Source organism: Dreissena polymorpha, chromosome 1 (genome assembly GCF_020536995.1).
Source record: "Dreissena polymorpha isolate Duluth1 chromosome 1, UMN_Dpol_1.0, whole genome shotgun sequence".
Taxonomy (NCBI): Eukaryota; Metazoa; Mollusca; class Bivalvia; order Myida; family Dreissenidae; genus Dreissena; species Dreissena polymorpha.
The window spans coordinates 150265580-150284466 of NC_068355.1; the positions used below are offsets into that span (position 1 = coordinate 150265580).

General features: G+C 35.0%; 1 non-coding gene across 1 annotated transcript; it reads right to left on the reverse strand.

Moving 5' to 3' along the window:
• Nucleotides 1-13638: 13638 nt before the first annotated feature.
• Trnaf-aaa (transfer RNA phenylalanine (anticodon AAA)) lies at nt 13639-13728 on the reverse strand. Its single transcript is given in 2 exon segments — nt 13639-13674; nt 13692-13728. It is a non-coding gene; the product is annotated as a tRNA-Phe (tRNA).
• Between the last annotated feature and the right edge of the window lie 5159 nt (nt 13729-18887).

The following is an 18887-nucleotide window of genomic DNA, read 5'->3' on the forward strand; positions in this document are numbered from 1 at the left end:
GCCGACGTTACTATTGAATATGTCTGATAAGTTCGAAAACAGTTTCAAAATAAAGATAAACTATTCTGCTGTTATATTGATTACCGGAAGGCATATGACGTCATCAATCGCGGTCAATTATGGAGTAAAATGATAAATGTGGGCATCGACGGTAAACTTTTAACACTTATTCGATCAATGTACGATGAAGTTAAATTACAGGTCAAACACATGGGTAACTTATCAGACATATTCAATAGTAACGTCGGCCTTTTTCAGGGGGAGATAACGTCGCCCATATTGTTTTCTTTTGTTGTTGATAAAAATGTGTTAAGAAAATTAGCCATGTTTTGTTTAAAAGGCTTTGAAATGCGAGAAAATGTCTTATATATGTGAACATGTTTCATTGTAGTATATTTTATTTACTTGATTGTATTTGTAATTCATAGATGCACTTTGACTATACTGTGTTTACTTGTTTGTCAATGGTCAATTGCGTTCTGCCGATTTTTCCAACAAAAAAAACTGGAAACTTACTATATATTATATATCTTTCATAAAGCCACTAAGCGTATAATAATGTTATACGTGTTGTAAGCATTAAACAACGTTTTTACAGTATGTGGTCACCCAGTATTAACCTCTTCCATGTGACATTCTCACTTAAACATGTTGTATGTCATTCTTTTTGAATCGATCTTCCTTCGAATGATGTATATTTTGTATTTAATTATAACGCATGCTGTTATTGAATATGTATGTTAACGACGATGAGCTGTATATGCGTAAGTCAATTAAACTATTCTGTTCTGTTCTGTTCTGTTCATGTTATAATGCCATGTTCATGTTCATGTTTACAAGAACGACACGAAGTTATTTTAGTACAACTGATTGTACAAACGATTTAGAATGTACAAACACACAAATCATTTGACACATTTGTTCACCATCATTGGATGGTGTGTCACGCGAAAGAATTATGTTGATATCCGTAATATCAAGGTCACACTTTGAGTTCAAAGGTAAAAAATTGCCATAAATGATCTTGTCTGGGCCATAACAGTGTAATTCATTGTTAGATTTTTTTTAAAGAGACAGATATTATGTCATTTTTCTTTTTAGGTGCAGCCTGCTTCATTCAATCCTATTGATCTTAACTGGCAGATAAACAAGGTGACTGAAATCAACCAAACTTATAATGCTGGATTAAACATAGTGAACAACCTACAGCAGACACAACAATCACCTATTGTATTCCAGGAAAAATGTGAAAAGATAGTTGGTGATGGGAACTGCTTCTTTAGGTGTTTATCGTTCCTTCTCTGTGATGATCAGAACTACTATGTTCAAATACGGCAAGCACTTCTACTACATATGTGTACATTCTCAGATTTACTTCATTCTCTCCTTTCAACAAATATTGGAATGGCTGAATATATCAGACAGACAAGGATGTCCTTTAATCAAGTGTGGGCTACCGAAGTGGAAATAATGGCTATGACAAACCTATTGAAAACTATAACTATGACACACCTATTGAAAACTATAATATATACTTATGCCAAGCATGGCAGCCAACTGCAATGGTTGAAGCATTCACCAGACTGAGTATTGATTGAACCATCATTGCAAGTTTTTGATAAATGTATATATTTGGATCATTCTTCAGGATGTCATTTTAATGTAGTTTTGACGGTTGGTCCAGTGAAAAGCATTGAGTAAGGTGCTAAAGAAAACAGTATGTTGTGGAGTGAACTGGTGAGACAAGGTTCTAGAACAGAATACCAGCTGTTAAATACAAATAGAAAACTTAGGAGAACTGATAGCATTGCTAAAGAGAAAGAGAATCAGCAAAGAAATATGACAAGGAAAGAGTTGAGAACTGACAGTATAGTTAAGGAGAAAGAGAATCGGCAAAGAAACATGACAAGGAAAGAGTTGTTAACTGACAGTGAAGTTAATTAGAAAGAGAATCTGAAAAGAAACATGATAAGGAAAAAGTAGAGAACTGACAGTATAGTTAAGGAGAAAGAGAATCGGCAAAGAAACATGACAAGGAAAGAGTTGTTAACTGACAGAGTAGTTAAGGAGAAAGAGAATCTGAAAAGAAACATGAGAAGGACAAAGTGGAGAACTGACAGTATAGTTAAGGAAAAAGAGAATCGGCAAAGAAACGTGACAAGGAAAGAGTGGAGAACTGACAGTATAGTTAAGGAGAAAGAGAATCAAAAGAGAAATAGTACTAGACAAATTTTAAGATGTGATGACAGATTTAGGCAAATTGAAAACACGCATTGGCAAAAGACACACTCAAGAACAGTCACACTTGAAAACCAGGTTCATCTTTATAACGATCTGCTTCGAAGAGGAGACACATCTGTTTGCACTAGCTGCCAACAATCATTCTACCAGCACAGTATCTACACAGTAGGTCGTTAAAATCTTATCAATAAAGGTATATCACCACAGTTCATGGATACTGTGCTCACAGATTATAAAAGCATGTTGGAACAAGAATGAATTTGTAAAACCTGTTACAGATACATCTCCTGCAGTAAGGTTCCGCCAATGTCAGTTGCCAATGGTTTCGCAATGCCATTCTTATATGAACACTTTCCTGTGCTACATCCTACAGAGACAGAGGAACGGTGTACAGCTCTAAGGATACAATTCATTCAGTAAAAGCAATTAGGTGTCGGCAATCAACTTGGAATCTATGGCAATACAGTTAATGTCCCAACGAACCCATCAAGTGTTGTACATGTTCTGCCTAGAAGATTTGAGGATACAGAAACTATTCACCTACACTTTAAAAGAAGACTACAAGTCAAAACGTCTTTATTACATGAACCAGTTATCTATGACATAACTAAAGGTCTTGTAGACAACAGTGATTTGTATAAAGAAGAAGGCATTTCATAAGATAGTGAATGGTTTGAATATAGTACGCAGCATTCTGACATAAACTTTGTCTCTTCTGAGAATTTAGAAAATATTATCAGTCAAGACAGAAAAAATGATACCGAAACATAAAGTGAATGCTTTGAAAATTGTTCGCAGCATTCTGACATAAACTTTGTCTCTTCTGAGAATTTAGAAAATATTTACAGTCATGTAAGAAAAAACGATACCGAAACAGAGAATGACAAAGATACATGGAATGAACTAACCGAACAAGAACAGACTGGAGCAGGCAACAAAGAAACGATGTAACAGAATATAGATTTCACAGGTCATGGTCTCCATGCCCTTCAAATAGCACCAGGAAAGAAAAATCATCCAATTAGTCTGTTTATGGACCCGTACGCTGAAGAAAAGTCTTTTCCTGTTATCTTTGCTGGCAAAAAGAGGACTGAGCATGATGATCGTTTTGCTCCAGTAACATACAGTACTATATGTAAAGCAGATCTAAAAAATGTGGATTGTAGGTTTGCCAACTCAGTTCCAAACATCTTCTTCAAGTTGAAGAAACTACAGGCGCTTCAGGTGAAGGTCATGGCCACCACTGCAATCAGAAAGTCAAAGAATGTGTCTTTCACAGCTGGAGAACTAAAATCATTAGCAAATATACAGAACATTTTCCAACATGATGACAGTTTCAGATTCCTGAAGAATTTACGATCAGCACCACCATACTAATAAACCAAGCAGAAGGAGTTGTTTGCAATGATCAACCAGTTGGGATTACCAACATTTTTTGAAATTTTTTCTGCTACTGAGACCAAATAGACAGATTTACTGCAGTTACTGTGTAACAAATCTGGATAAAAAGATAATGTCACAAACCTAAACTGGATGGAAAGATGCGAGTTGATTCGGAAAAAAACCCACTGCATGTGCCAGACATTTCCACTAAAGGTCACAACTTTTCCTTAACAATATACTGAGGAGTGATATATCACCCATTGGTGAGTTACAATACTACTATATCCGTGTAGAATTTCAACAAAGAGGATCACCCCACCTTCACTGCTTATTCAGGATTCAGGATGTCCCAGTATATGGACATGAAGATGACAAGAAAGTCATATAATTCATAGACTCACACATCAGTACCAGTTCGGATGTTGATGAAGAGAGTAAGCAGTTTGTACAGTTGCAAGTGCACAGACATTCTAAATCCTGTAAAAAAAGAAAGGTAAAGGAATATGCCGGTTTGGTTTTCCTCTTCCTCCAATGAAAGAGACTCTAATCTTGGAACCATATGACACACAAACTGACAACAAAGAGCAAAAAGTACACAAACAAAATTATGAAAATGTCTTGAAAGTGATAAGCAGTTCACCTAAAGATGAAGATACAGATTTTGACCAATTTCTGGAAAAATGTGGACTAACTTATGATCAGTACATCAATTCAGTTAGATCGTCTCTGTAGAAAAAACAGATCCTCCTAAAGAGAGCAGTAAAAGACACCAGGATAAATGCAGATAACTTTCATATTCTGAGGATATGGCAAGCCAATACAGACCTCCAGTATGTGTTGGACCCTTGGGCTGTATGTGTGTATATAGCTAGCTATATGATGAAATCACAGAGAGGGATGAGTGTACTCCTTCAAACAGCTGCTGAAGAGGCAAAAGGGCAATGTGAAACTCCGAGAAAAATTACGACTCATCTCAAACTAGTTTTTGAATCACTGTGAGATCTCTGCTCAAGCTGCCATTTATCTCTTGCTTCAGTTGCCACTTACCCAAAGTTCCCGTGATGTGATATTTGTAAATACATCTCCACCAGAGAAACGTGTTGAAATTCTCAAGCCCATTTCTCAACTTAAGCAATTACCTGATGATTCTACTGAAGTAACATGTCCTGGTTTGACAGGTAGATATGCTGAAAGACCAATACAACTGGAAAAACTGTGTTTAGCTGAATTTGCAACTTCTTTCGAACATAAAGCTCAGAAAAAAATACCCCAAAGGAAACAAACAATGACGCTCATTACTACACAGATAATAATGTAGAAAATGTTAGACCAGGAATTGAAATAAAACTACCAAATTGATATCGACTTGTACAAAGAAAATTTCCTAAAGTTCTTCGTTACGTAAAATACAGCTTAAAAAATACACAGAACTATTTTACAGGGAACAAATTATTTTGTTTCATCAATGGAGAGATGAAAGCAAGCTAATGGGTTCAGAGTCAACATATAAAAATCAGTACAAACGAATAGAAACGGATATTTCAAAAGTACGCACACTATTCCAATCGACAGCCAAAGAAATACAAGAAGCTATGAATGCTGTAAGAGAAGAGCAGGTCGATGATGAACTAGATGAGATTGCACCTAATTCAAGGCAAACTGAAGAAGATGCTGAATCAGCAAAAGAAGACCAAATTTCTATTTACAGCCGCCAAATGAAAGGTCTCGATTCTATGACATTGGCTTGGAATTTGGAGCATCATCTGACAAACGTGAGACTATTATTCAAAAGAGGGTTTCAGATGAAGAATTCATTAAATCACCTTTGTCATTGAATCAAGAACAAAGGTTGTTCTATTATGAAGTACTTTATAGAACAAAGACAGATAATAACCCATTTTACTTTTTCCTTTCGGGAGGGGCTGGGCTTGGAAAATCTCATGTCCTTAAAACTCTTTACCAGGCACTGGTGAGGTATTTTGACAAGATACCTGGAGAAAACCCAGATGACCTTGAAGTTATAATAGCTGCCACTACTGAAAAGGCTGCCTATAATGTCCGTGGAAATATACTCCATGCTTTGTTTAGTATACCCTGTAACCAAAGTTTAGCATCCTATATACCACGTGACCATAGTACACTGATTACTATAAGGTGAAGATTCAACAAGTTGAATGTCTTGATCATAGACGAAATCTCTATGGTGGGTGTAAATATGTTTAACTTTGTGTGTAGCCGGCTCCAGCAGATATTTAATTCACCTTTGCCATTTGGTGGCATATCACTTATTGCAGTCGGTGACCTATACCAGCTGAGACCTGTGCGTGACTCATGGGTCTTTGAATACAGTCTTCAACAGTATGGTCCACTTGCAAGTAATAATTGGCAAGATCCCATTGAACTGTATGAGTTATCAACAGTGATGAGGCAAAGGGATGATGCTAAGTTTGCTGAGTGCATGAACAGAATAAGGGAAGGAAAGCAAACAGAGCAAGATACTAACTTGTTAGCTGGAAGACTTATAAAGAAAGGTAACATGGACAGAAATGAGCACATTCACTTATTTAGCTCAAACCGTTTAGTAGATGAGCACAATAGTAATGCTCTATCTAGAAAAGTTGGAAAAAGTTACACGGCTGTAGCTATGGATTATATAATAGGAAATGTTCCAGCAAGTAGCCGGAGGTCAGTCTTAAAAATTGCTAGAAATCTTGAGCCCCAACAAACTCAGAGTTTACCCTATCAGCTCTTTCTTAAACAAGGCGGAAACTACATGATAACCCACAATCTTAATACTAGTGATGGGCTCACAAATGGTGCTGACTGTAAAATAAAATATATTCAGTGTTCTAATGACATACCTTCTCTTCTATGGGTTCATTCCAAGATCCAGATATTGGGGCGGAAACAGACATTTATACATGTCAAATAAAGAAATAGACAACTCTTGGACACCTATTTTGAAATTTGAGAAACAATATCAGATTGGAAAAACAAACAAGTTGAGAGTTGCTCGTAAACAGTTTCCATTGAAAGCAGCTGAAGCTATGACAATCCATTAGTCACAGGGAACTATACTTGATAAAGTTGCTGTGTCATTCCAGGGCAGGATGGGAAAACATATTATGTATGTTACTCTCAGTAGGGTTCAATCCCTTGAAGGGCTTAACCTCCTTGATTTCGAATCAAGCAAGATTAAAATAGACCCCTTAGAAGAGCAAGAAATGACAAGACTGAGAACAAACAAGAAATTGGTCAGCAAAACAACAAGAATTCATGTCACAGAATTTTCTATAATGTGCCATAATGCACGATCACTTCATAAGAAAATTGAACACTATTAAAAGGACAAAAGGCTTGTTAATGCTGATGTCATAGTGGTGCAAGAAACATGGGCCAAGACAGCTGATTCTAAGGCACACTACTATTTGCAAAATTTTCAGGACCCAATTTGCTTGTACACTGATTAAAAACAGTATAGGCCACATTCTGGATCATTTATCTATGTTAAAAAGGGATTACACATTGTTTCAATCCATCACACGACAGACCATGATATTGAAGGTTCTTGTCTAGAAATGTGTAAGTCCAATAGACATTATCAAGTAATCTCTGTCTACTGCCATCCTCCTGGAAATACCAACACAATATGTACTGCTATTGAAAACCTGTATAAAGAGAACAAACCTCTGGTAATCGTTGGAGACATGAACATTGATCAAATACAGCCGTCAAAATGCTTCAAACTGTACGCATTTTTACAAAAGAGAATGAATGCTGTGTCAGCTCTGTGTGAAGAAACCACCGACTACCATTCCGCGCTAGATCACATCTACACAACAGAGATCAGCTATAAATATAAAGAAGTGAAACTCCAGCTGCTGGAGCAGTATTGAATTTTCATTAAAAAACAATTAGTTGGTCCTTTATTTAAGGCAAGTGACCGATTGCCCAAACAGTACAAAACAGCACAATACAGTACAATACAAACCAACATAAACACAAAACATGAATAAAGCTGGGGTCACCGCCTTGGAACGGTCAATGCAAAGCATTGGGGGTTTAAACCTAGTTATAGAGCGCTCAACCTCACACTTGGCCCAGCAATATTCATAATACATTTAAGTGTAAATAAAATTTAACGTCATAGCATTGTTACTCAAATTAAACAATAATAAAAGGGAATTAAAACGCATTCAATTTAATTACTATTTAATTACTCAATTGCATTGAAGATACAAGAGTAACAGAATTACAACTTTTTGACGAACGATCAAATAAAACTATTAACAATTGTCAACTACATTCCTTCTTTATAGAAAAGATTTGAGAATATAGAATCATATAGTTAATATCTCAGATAATCATCGCGCAAATACAGGAAGAAGCAGCAATAATGGGTGTAAAAATTCCATATTACATAGCTTGGTTGTTTATGTGACTGCTAAACAAATTAAAAATAATTAAATCAAACAAGAAACGCCTATCAGAGAGAAAATATAAATAAAATGGAACGTTATAAACCCAATGACCTATGCATGTAGATTACAACTGGGAAAGTCGGTCGTATGACGTCACAAAAATCCATAATGACATAATGACGTGAACAAATTCCAAGGGCAGTACTAAATAAAAATATTAATGGGGCTGTGCTACTAATAAAACAAGTTTAGGTGATTTACTATTAAGAAGCAAATGAATAAAAATGGTAATTCCATTAAAGCGACATTATAGGAATTAAACAGTATATAGGTGTTTTGACAACTGAAGACAGAAATGATTTGACGTACGATTTGAGTCCAAATGTAGTTTACATGCAGATTTGTTCATACGACACAATGACACAATTTTATTCAACAGTGAACAATGCCTATATAGTATTCATGCAGATTTGTTCATACGACACAATGGCACAATTTTATTCAACAGTGAAAAATGCCTATAATATCACTAATGATTCCAAATGTTAAGGAAAGAAATATATAGTGAATCGAAAACCACCAAACACGTGTTTTTAAGTACATAACAAAAAACAAGTTAATTAAATTGAAAAGTTTAATATGAACATTTGGTTTAACATATTTTAATTTGCGGACACGCTTCAAAACATCTCCGTAAAATGATGGATGGGAGATTCCATTATTTAAATGCCATTTTAAAGAAACATTATATTTTGAAATTAAATAAAACCGGTGTTCTAAAAGCTTACTGGAGTGACCATAAAATGATATAGATTTCATTATTTTAATAAGGTTTTAATAAATATGTTGGAGTTGCACTCTAAAAATAGTTAAAGCTAAATATTAAAATAGTAATTATTTAACCCTTTACCAAACAACAAATTTTGGACTTTCCCAAATTAACAGAGGTTAAAGATCACAATAACAATTGTAACAGTATATAAAGAAATTTATTTGGTAGGGTAAAAATTTAGCAATTTTTCCTTTTATCTCAATGATTTCTGAAGTATTTTGCAACAAACTCGTAAATCTCGTCACTGTTTGGTATTTGGTTAGTATATTTTTAAAATGATATCTTGGATGTATATGAAAATGGTTCTGGTCTGTTGAAAAACATGGCTGCCAGGGTGTTCACTTGTCATGAAAGTTGGTAAGAACATTTTGTTCTAATGACATCCTGGGCTGCACAGAACAGGTAAGTTCCTTTCAATCTCAGGTTAGCGACTTTGGGCCTTTCAGGCCCTCTTTTTGTTATCTTTGTTGCATAGTACCGCGACATGCGCGACGCCATTTTGTTTGGATAATGGTGAGGTTGATCGGCCGCGCATAAACTAATATGCACCGGTTTCAAAATTTTTATCAATTCACGTTTGTAATTGATTGAAACGACGACGTCATTTAAACGATGAGTCAACAAAAATTGCGAAATTGAAATGAAAAACGATGAAACGAAACTTAATTTTAAATTGTGAAATGAGCGTTTTTGACAGTTTTGAGCACAAAATGTCCATTTTTTTTAAATCGCGGCCGTATTAGATTTGTGAATTGTCCGTTTCAAAATGTCCGTCAACGGCCAGTCTCAAAGAATGATAAAAGCCCTGTAAATAGTTAAGTTAGTTTACCCTGCAAGTAAAAATATTGAAGCAAAGGGTCAAACTTAAGTTGTTTAATGTTTACCTCTTGAGCATGTCAAAGCTGGAATTCCAGAAGGTCTCCACATCCTGAATCAACTTGTTTTTGGGTACAGGTATGTTCAGCCCAATCTGGTTAGATTTCAGAAGGGCGGCTGCCGTGGAACTGCGATGAAAGAAACCTACTATTTTGCGAACTTTCCTCAAGATTTCAGATATGCTCTCAACTTTCATACCCTTTTGAGTCGCAAGGTTAAGTGTATGAGCCATACACCTCACATGAACAAGTCCACTTTTACACACAGCATTGACATTATTTGCTGCATTGTCTGTTGTTATGTTAGGCTTTAGACCTTCTTTATTTAAGCCCCATTCTTTAATCGCACAATTCAAAACTTCCGACAGGTTCTCCGCTGTGTGGCTGACAGTAATTTCACGTGTTTGCAGAAATGAAGTCATTTCAAAGTTTTCATTTAGGCAGTGCACTGTAATAGTAATATATCTTACCGTGGAACGACTAGTCCACCCATATGTTGTTGTGGCCAGTGCTGATGCATCTTTGATGTATTTTAACACATTTGACTTAGTTGCATCGTACACATTTGGGATAACTTGCTGACTAAAATGAGACGTTGAAGGTACAACATACCCTGGTCGCAGCACTGGTAGCAGGCTCTTTCGGCCCCATGCTCTTTCGGCCCGGACCGAAATTTCATGCTCTTTCGGCCCCAAGCTTATTCGGCCCCAAATCGACCAGGCTCATTCGGCCCTATATTTTATTATTCGGCCCTATTTTATTTCACCTATTTACAGCGGTTGTATGATTGAATAAAGTTGTTTAAAATGATATATTGTGCTGTCGGTTTTTCCTTTGTATTGCTTTTGATTATTTATGATTGAATGAAATAAATTGTAAACCATTATCGTTTTACAAACTTTTACCAATGTATGTTATTGTTTTAATTGTTCAAGTGTGTCGGCTTTTAATTGCATGGCATCAAATGTGACGTTTGCGAAAAATGGTAGCATGACACCTGCAATACAGGTAAGTGTCTATTCAAACTCTATTTATTAAATATAATGTCTAAGATTTTCGACAGTCAATTATTTGTCCAATATAAGCGATTTTGTATAGTGAAGGACGGGGTCGTTGTAATCAATGAATTATGAGTTTAGTATTATAGTCCCATCCAATATTTACATTTTTCATAATTTTGATTATTTAAAACATTAAGATGATGATGACAATACAGGTTAGTGTCATTGCCAATTGACTAGCTATGATTTTCTACAAATAAATTATTTTCCTAAGTAAGCTTGAACATGGGTCTAATTTGCCAATATTTTGAATTACTTTATTGTCATGGTTAATAATTTGCCATTTTTTAAATTTATTTTATTGTCATTTCAAAGTTTACGGAGTTTAAACAAAGTTTAATCTACATTTGTGTTACCTGTTGCCTGTTGATCCGAATACACACCACGCATGTATTTAACAACCTGATAAAGATCATAAAACCCGGCATAGGTGCGATTGTGCTAGACAATGGCTTCATTCAATAATAAATGACGGGGTTGGAGTAATTAAAGAACATAACATCTGTTTATCGATTTCACGATGTGTGAACAAGTGTATGCTGTCAATTAGAATAAAAATTGATACTTTGATTGTTTATGAAAATAAATTGATAAGTGTCTATGAAACAATAACGGATTCGTTCATTAGTGTCAATTCATAAATCAATTAGGTTATCTTGTAACGTAATTTATGACGAAATTTGCAAACACGTTGTAGGCATATCCGCGACAGAATATTTTAAGGCAAAGAGGGGTGATATCGTTCTTACCTTCACCTGCAATGACTGCCGCAACCGCCCTACGACGCCTGACATCAGCCTAAACTTAGAAAATGTCGCGCAGTCGACTATGCTTGAGGTACTAGTTACTTCTCCGATATTAGTATTATATATTATTAGTATATTCACATTTTTTAACGCAATTATTTCACAAACAAAAACAAGTTTAAAGATTGTTTTCAGTGGTATTAATAATAAATTTACTATCATCTATTAATCGGACTAGCTCTTCGTCATGCTGTGCTAAATGATTTTTCTTTGGGTTAATCGTAAATCGTAAAGTACGTTTATTCGTTGTATGCTCAGGCATCCGTTGATCCTGCTTTGCTTGCACGGTTCGACATTTCGCATGATTTCGGATTGTCCGACGTGTCATTGTCAGAAGACATAGCGCTCACCAGAACGTCCGAGTTCGAGCCTTTTGATTTGACAAGAGCCGAAGTGCAACCGCCTGTTGTGATCGACGAACGGTATGAAAACGTAAAAATTGTATAATCGTGTAACTAATTAGCAATCACTAGAAAATAGTAATTGTATTTAATAGTGGACAAAATAAGTATTGATGCAAAGGTCGTCGGGAATTTCAGTGTAAAAGGCACTCAATGAAGTTACATGGAACGATTTTTTTTCTACTGTTAATATTAATATATTGGCCGATTATTTTAAACAAAATAGAAAAAGATACTGGTATAACCATTATCAATGATTTTGTGTTATAACTTCCAAATAACCAGTATTCATGATGTTGTGTTATAACCCCCAAATAACCATTTTCTATAATTTTGTATTGTTACCCCAAATATTTCATAGTTCATTTTATTTACATTGGTTTCCTTTTTATACTGGCATCCGTGTGCAGTTAATGGAACAGAACTGTGTAGGTTTTAAAAAATCTGCTTCATCTTGAAAGCGTAATTTCATATTTTTCTAAACTTCAAGGGGAGATGATTCTGAACTTATTCTTACGTTGCTCATTTACGATAGGGTTTGAGTACGCATTGAAATAAAAACACTGTAAAAGTTTGAAAAAAAAGAATGAAAACTGTACATTGCATAAAGAAGCTGCATTTCACAATACTTCGAAATTCAGTAAAAGATCATAATAGATTTATTGCTCCGATATTCATCATTTTCAATAGGGTTCGAGTAATACTGATATAAAAACACTTAAAACGTTTGGAAAGATTCAGACGAAAGTTGTGATATCTTTTAAACAAGTGGAGATTGTTTATTTTGTCAAATTTAATAGAAACAAAATCTGGACTTATTGTCCCCATGTTTCTCATTTTAAATGAGGTAAAAATGCTCATTGATATGAAGACACTGTAAGGTTGGAAAGAATCTGATGAAAAATGTTGACAAAATCACCTAACCAAGCAGTATTTCACTTTTATTTTTAAATTCAAAGAGACATAATTCTGGACTTATGGTCCGATATTGCTCATATAGAGTTTGGGTTGGGTCCTCATTTATAAAAACAACCTGTGCAAGTTTGGAAACAATCGGATGAAAATTTTGGACTTCGAACAAGGATTTTTAACTTTCTCAAATTCTAAGGAAGATAACTATGGACGTAATGGTCGGATAATGCTAAAGGGCCCATACCACCTGGAGAGTAATACGTGTCGCGCTTCGCGCTCTATATGTGGATCTTAAAAATAAAACTACGAGGAGTGCTTGACTGTAGGGAAACGGGTTGCTGGGACACATCTCCACCTTGATAAGCGGCTGCTTCTTTTATCGCAACTCATTGTTACAATCAATAATACGTGTCGCGCTTCGCGCTCCATATGTGGTAGGGATAGTAATTAAGGCCTATGATAGACAACCATAAAAATACATGGATAATAGATGCGTTGTTTGCATTTATTTGTTAATATAAAAATATAAGATATTTAAGTGATGTAAGAAATTTTAAATAACGTTGTCATCACGTTGCATCCATTAATTTTATTAAAAATGTCCAATTGTAGTAAAATGGATTTTAAAATGTCAACATAAAATAAAGCTTTATTATATTTATTAACCTGACTGAAAAAATTGTCAGCCGCCGAACTGTTCCGTTCGTGCCGGAACCCGGCATTGAACCTGGTGCCTTTAGATGACTGTTGCGTAAACAACTTTAGTCTAACGCTCTCCCAACTGAGCTATTCCGGCTGACATTCACTTATGTACTCCTATTTGGTGAAGTTATGTATAGCGATCGTTATCATATGTCTATTAATAAACTAATACATTGTACGTTTTCGTACCACTACGCCTTCCAATAAACTTGCTTGCGCGATAGGTCGTCAAATATCGTACTACATTGATTCTCCACTAAATAAGCAAATTAGAAAAACCATAAAATAAATATAATTTGATTATGTTTTGTTTTTATACAAAACATCATTTGTTTTTATACAAAACCAGAAAGTGTCGCGTATTTGCCCAGTCCCTGTGATCAGTTGTGAATCAGTTATTAATTAAAACAATTAGCTTTGCATTATTGGCAATAAATGTTGTAATAAATGTAATAGGCACAAATGCAGTACTTATTTACACTAATTTACACAAAAATTCACCACTATGCAAGCTATTCTTAAAACAAAAATATAAACATTGATCCGCAAAATAACTTCTCCTCCCATAAGCGAAAAAAAAATGCATTACATACTAGTCGCCGCACTCCAGTGCGACGCCAATAATTCTGTTATAAGTTAAATGCTTAGCATGATATATGCTATGCCCATGTTAAACTGTTCGTTTCAGTAATCTTCCAGAGCCAGCTGTATCCAACAGTGTACTAACTCAGCCCGAAACCATAGAATACACCGTTGTAGACGCAGGATCGAAAAGAGGCAAACCAAAGCTTGTATCCTCCGATGGATATTCATTCACGTTTAAGATAATTAAGTTTTTACATAAGCCGTAAACACCCATACGTATTATGTTATTATCTACATTATTTGTTTATCTGTGTATGTGTTATTTTATTTTTTTATACAGATTTAACTTAATGGTCAATTTGAACACTTTTGAAAACTTTATAATATCAAAGATAAAAGTTTAAAATGCGGAATAAACGTATTTGCAATAATTTAGCGTTACGCCTTATGCCATAAATCACCAGGTAAAGCTCCAAATAACGCACCGTTTTCCAAAAGTTTGACTGACTTACCTCCTTTGCTGTAACGTCAGAGCTGTACATCCGCAATATTACCTGCGTTATTTCTGCCGAGACGATCAACTGCATTGCTGTTAAATAATGGACTTTTGTGACGAATCTGATCATTTTGATCATGAACTGCATGACATTATACCGCATATGTACAGTACACGCCATTTAATCGATTTAAAAATCCCAATAAGACCAAATTCCTTTTCCAAAAATGGCTGGAAAAAGCCCCAAAATGTTCGTTATTAGATTTTTCATCATCTATTTAAATAATTGTATTCTTTCTTTGTTAATAAATGCAAGTGAAAGAAATCGTATTATTGTAACACATAATTTAACTTAATATAAAAGTAATTCTAATCAGTACCACCCATCGATGTAATTACATCGATGCTCTAACTGTTCATCGCGCATGTTTGGTCTAGTTCGTAATCTTTTCCACTTCTGCATAGTTAGTGCAAATGTCAAGTTCAATAAAATTTCAGAGGACAGAAAGCATACTACCGTATTTTTCGGGGTTGAAAGAAAGGACTTTTTTTCCTAAGCGTCTTATTTATGGACGACAATGAGAAACTTTATATCCAAATTTTTGCAAAAAAAATGCGCCTGTGATAATCATTAGCGGTAATTTGATTGCCTCTAAATAACCCCCATGTCACTATCAATCAATCAGTTAATTGGTTTATTGCAGTGTTATGGCTTTGTTAAATACATACCACATAATCCGTATGTGTACTCCTCCACGATAAAATCGTTGTCAGTTACTGATGATAGCAACCGGGTGTAATCCTCCTGGAAATCGTGCTTTTCATGCATTATATTATCAAAATATATTTTTTCGACACGGAAAGCTTTTTAACAAAGTAATATTTAATTCATTATAAATATATTACAAATATAAATGTCTTGTTGAATTCCCCCATTAAGAATACCAATATGTAATTTGAAACACATTTCTGATTGTTTTATGTTAGCGCGCCGTTTACAAATTCTAGCGTCAAATATACAGTCGGGATTGTTAGCAGATTTCAACGGAATATGTTTTCTTTCCAAATTTCAACATGTATTTCACACCCATGCTCATGACAGTGTTGTTGTCTTTTTAGACACCGATGATAAAAGGAAACCGTGCTCGCGCCTAGTTGTAGGCTCCCGCGCCTGGATTAGTTATAATTTCGTGTTGTTTATGCCTTTCTCCGTTTGTAGCCACGACGAACCCATAATTGATTTCAATAATTGCATCATATATGTCTACATGTCGAATTTTATATTGAAACATACGCCTGCGATAATTTTGATTTGTCGGCATTTTGTTTCATTTCAGACTCCATGCAGTTCTCAGATCATAATCTGTGATTTATTACTCTAACTTGTCTCTAACTTGTTAGTTTCTGACCACGCGTGCTACTGAAAAATAGCCATCGGGACTGTGTTTTATGGCCCTAACAAGCACACAGTGGCTTCGATCCGTGGTTTAATCCCTAAATGTAAGATAAGCACTTGAACTATTAAATATTATATTTGTCAGTACAAACGTTCTACCGAAAACCGCAGACCGCGTCTTTGTTTTATTGCCCAATCAAGCCCTGAACATCCAATTCCCTGTATATTACGACACACAAACTTTAGATAAGCACGGGCCGTCTGTAAAAATAATGTTTTGTATAGATCAGTTAACATATCGAAGTTGCTCACACAGTGAAATCCCGTATATGATCTCGGAAAGAGACTTACTTCAAACATTTAAAATAACGATATTTATTGTCAAAATAATTTCTAAAAACAAATGAGAACCATCCAACATACACCATACACAGACGACACAAATTATAAATAATTTTGACAATTTAAATACAAACAAATGTTTAAATACAGAAACAACTTGTACATGTTATGATATCTAATATAAATTAATTTGTTTATTCGTCGTTGCAAAATAATATGAATTGTACATGATGATTTTTGTGTGTGCAATCAGTGTACAGTACAATACAAATGTATGCAATGCCATGTAATTGTTCAATAATGAACGAACTAAAAGAGTGTAACGATAACGATACAACGTGTTTATTTTTTATTTTATTCGAAGGAATTGTCAATGGCAAATAATTCGCGAGATACTTCGCAAAAAAAAAAATGGAGAAAGTTTGTGTTTATGAATTTGAGCACGGTTTCGTCAATATTTACCAGAATTTTATGTTTAAAATGGAAATCCGACATATACGGAATTATCATTGTTTTGACAGATGACAATCGCGCAGAAGCAAATATATAAGCGAATTATATGTATCTGTTTCAAATTTTCATGAATTAAAAAATTATTCAACCTTTGCTATAGTATACAATAAATATTTGTAAATATTTGTACTCGGGTAATCGCCAAGTGTAAAGACGCGGCGTGATTCTGCGGATCGATGCCGAGGCAGAAACAGACGCGGCGGTTTTTATTTGAAGAAAACTGGTTGTGTTTGGAAACATGGCAAGCACGACAGATTTTAGTGCACCAAATCTTCTTCAGTTTTTTGTCATTCGGAAACTGGAAAAAAATTACATTATCATTTCCAGAACGTGATTTAAAGCCAAAGGCCGCACAGATAACCATTTACACTACTTCCGTGAAAACAATTTCACGAAAATATCAATAAGAACAGAACAATAAAACCCGAATTCTCAACTATCGCTAATCTTTTAAGCGAACGCGAAAATGCTTGTTCAGCTGTGACGTCACAAAACAGGGTAAAACAGGGGTGATAAGCGAATCAACGCTTTGCGAGTTACGGTTATAAAAGTCAACAAAATCATCTTTTTCATGTTAAACACAACACGCAAACGTTATTTTTCCGATAATTAAATCATATTTCAATGTAAATAGCGTTAAATATATTAACTTTGGATTTTCTTTGAAATTGACCTTTAATGTAAAAAAACCTCATTATAACAAACTAATATTATCAATAGTATTAGTATATCCGTTACCGTCATATTTTTCCGTTTACAGAAACAGACAATGAAGCACGCTGTGAGAAGATGCAGCGTGCGACGGAAAGCGTTCACGTGTACCGCGTCAGTCACGCAAGAGGGGGACATATTTCGTGCGAAAGGGACACACAGTCACGCTGCTGACCCTTTGATGCGGAAGAAAGTGGAATTGAAACGTGATGTAAGTTAGAGTGGCGTGTTTATATATGTACGATGTTTTGATAAAATAGAGAAAATGAAACGTAATATAAAGTATTTATATATTGATGTAAAAAGATATTTAATCATATCTTGTTTAGTTGTATATTTAATATGTACGATGTTTTGAGAAAATAAAGAAGATATGTACAGTATGTTGTAATCTTGTTCAGGTGAAGACAGAGGCCGTGGCTGATGTTTACATTGCATTGTCTTATAAGTGTTTTGTTTTTAGGGGTGGCACCCTCGGTTGGGTTTGAAGGCAGCCGTCCACAAGTGCTCCTTCTATGTGTTGGTACCTCTCCTGCGGCGCGAGGCCGAATACCTGCCAGTGCAGGCCCAGCTGGTGAGAGAGGGAACCGGGCGGGTCCGACGCAACACCTATGTTAATCTTGACGAGCAGATTGGCCAGCTCTGGGAAGAATACGACCAGCGGGAATTGACCACCGATGATTTCCTCGCCAAGATCGGGGAGACGTATGCCTTCTAAATCGTCGCCTCTTGATGATGATGCTGATGATAATGCTGATGATTATGATGTTACGTTGATGATAATTAAGATGAATTTTATTATAATTATGATGAATATGCTGTAATAGTGATGCTTGTTATGATGATGATGAATTTGAAGTTATGCTGATTATGCTGTAATTATGATGAAAATGATTATTATTATGATTATTTTGATGCTGAAGATTATTATGATGCTGCAGATTATGGTGTAGTTATGCTGATATTTATAATGATGATGATTTAAATGCTGATGTTTCTTATGACGATTATTGTGATGATGCTAATTATGATGAACATTATTATTATGCTGATGATTGTGACTCTGATGATGAATGATGATGATTAATATTAATATGATAATTATAATGATGATGTAATTGAATTTGAATTATTAATGAAATGAACAACTTGTGTGCAGTAAATTATGTATTATGTAATTAAAGTAAATTAATGTCTAGTGTTGTTAAGA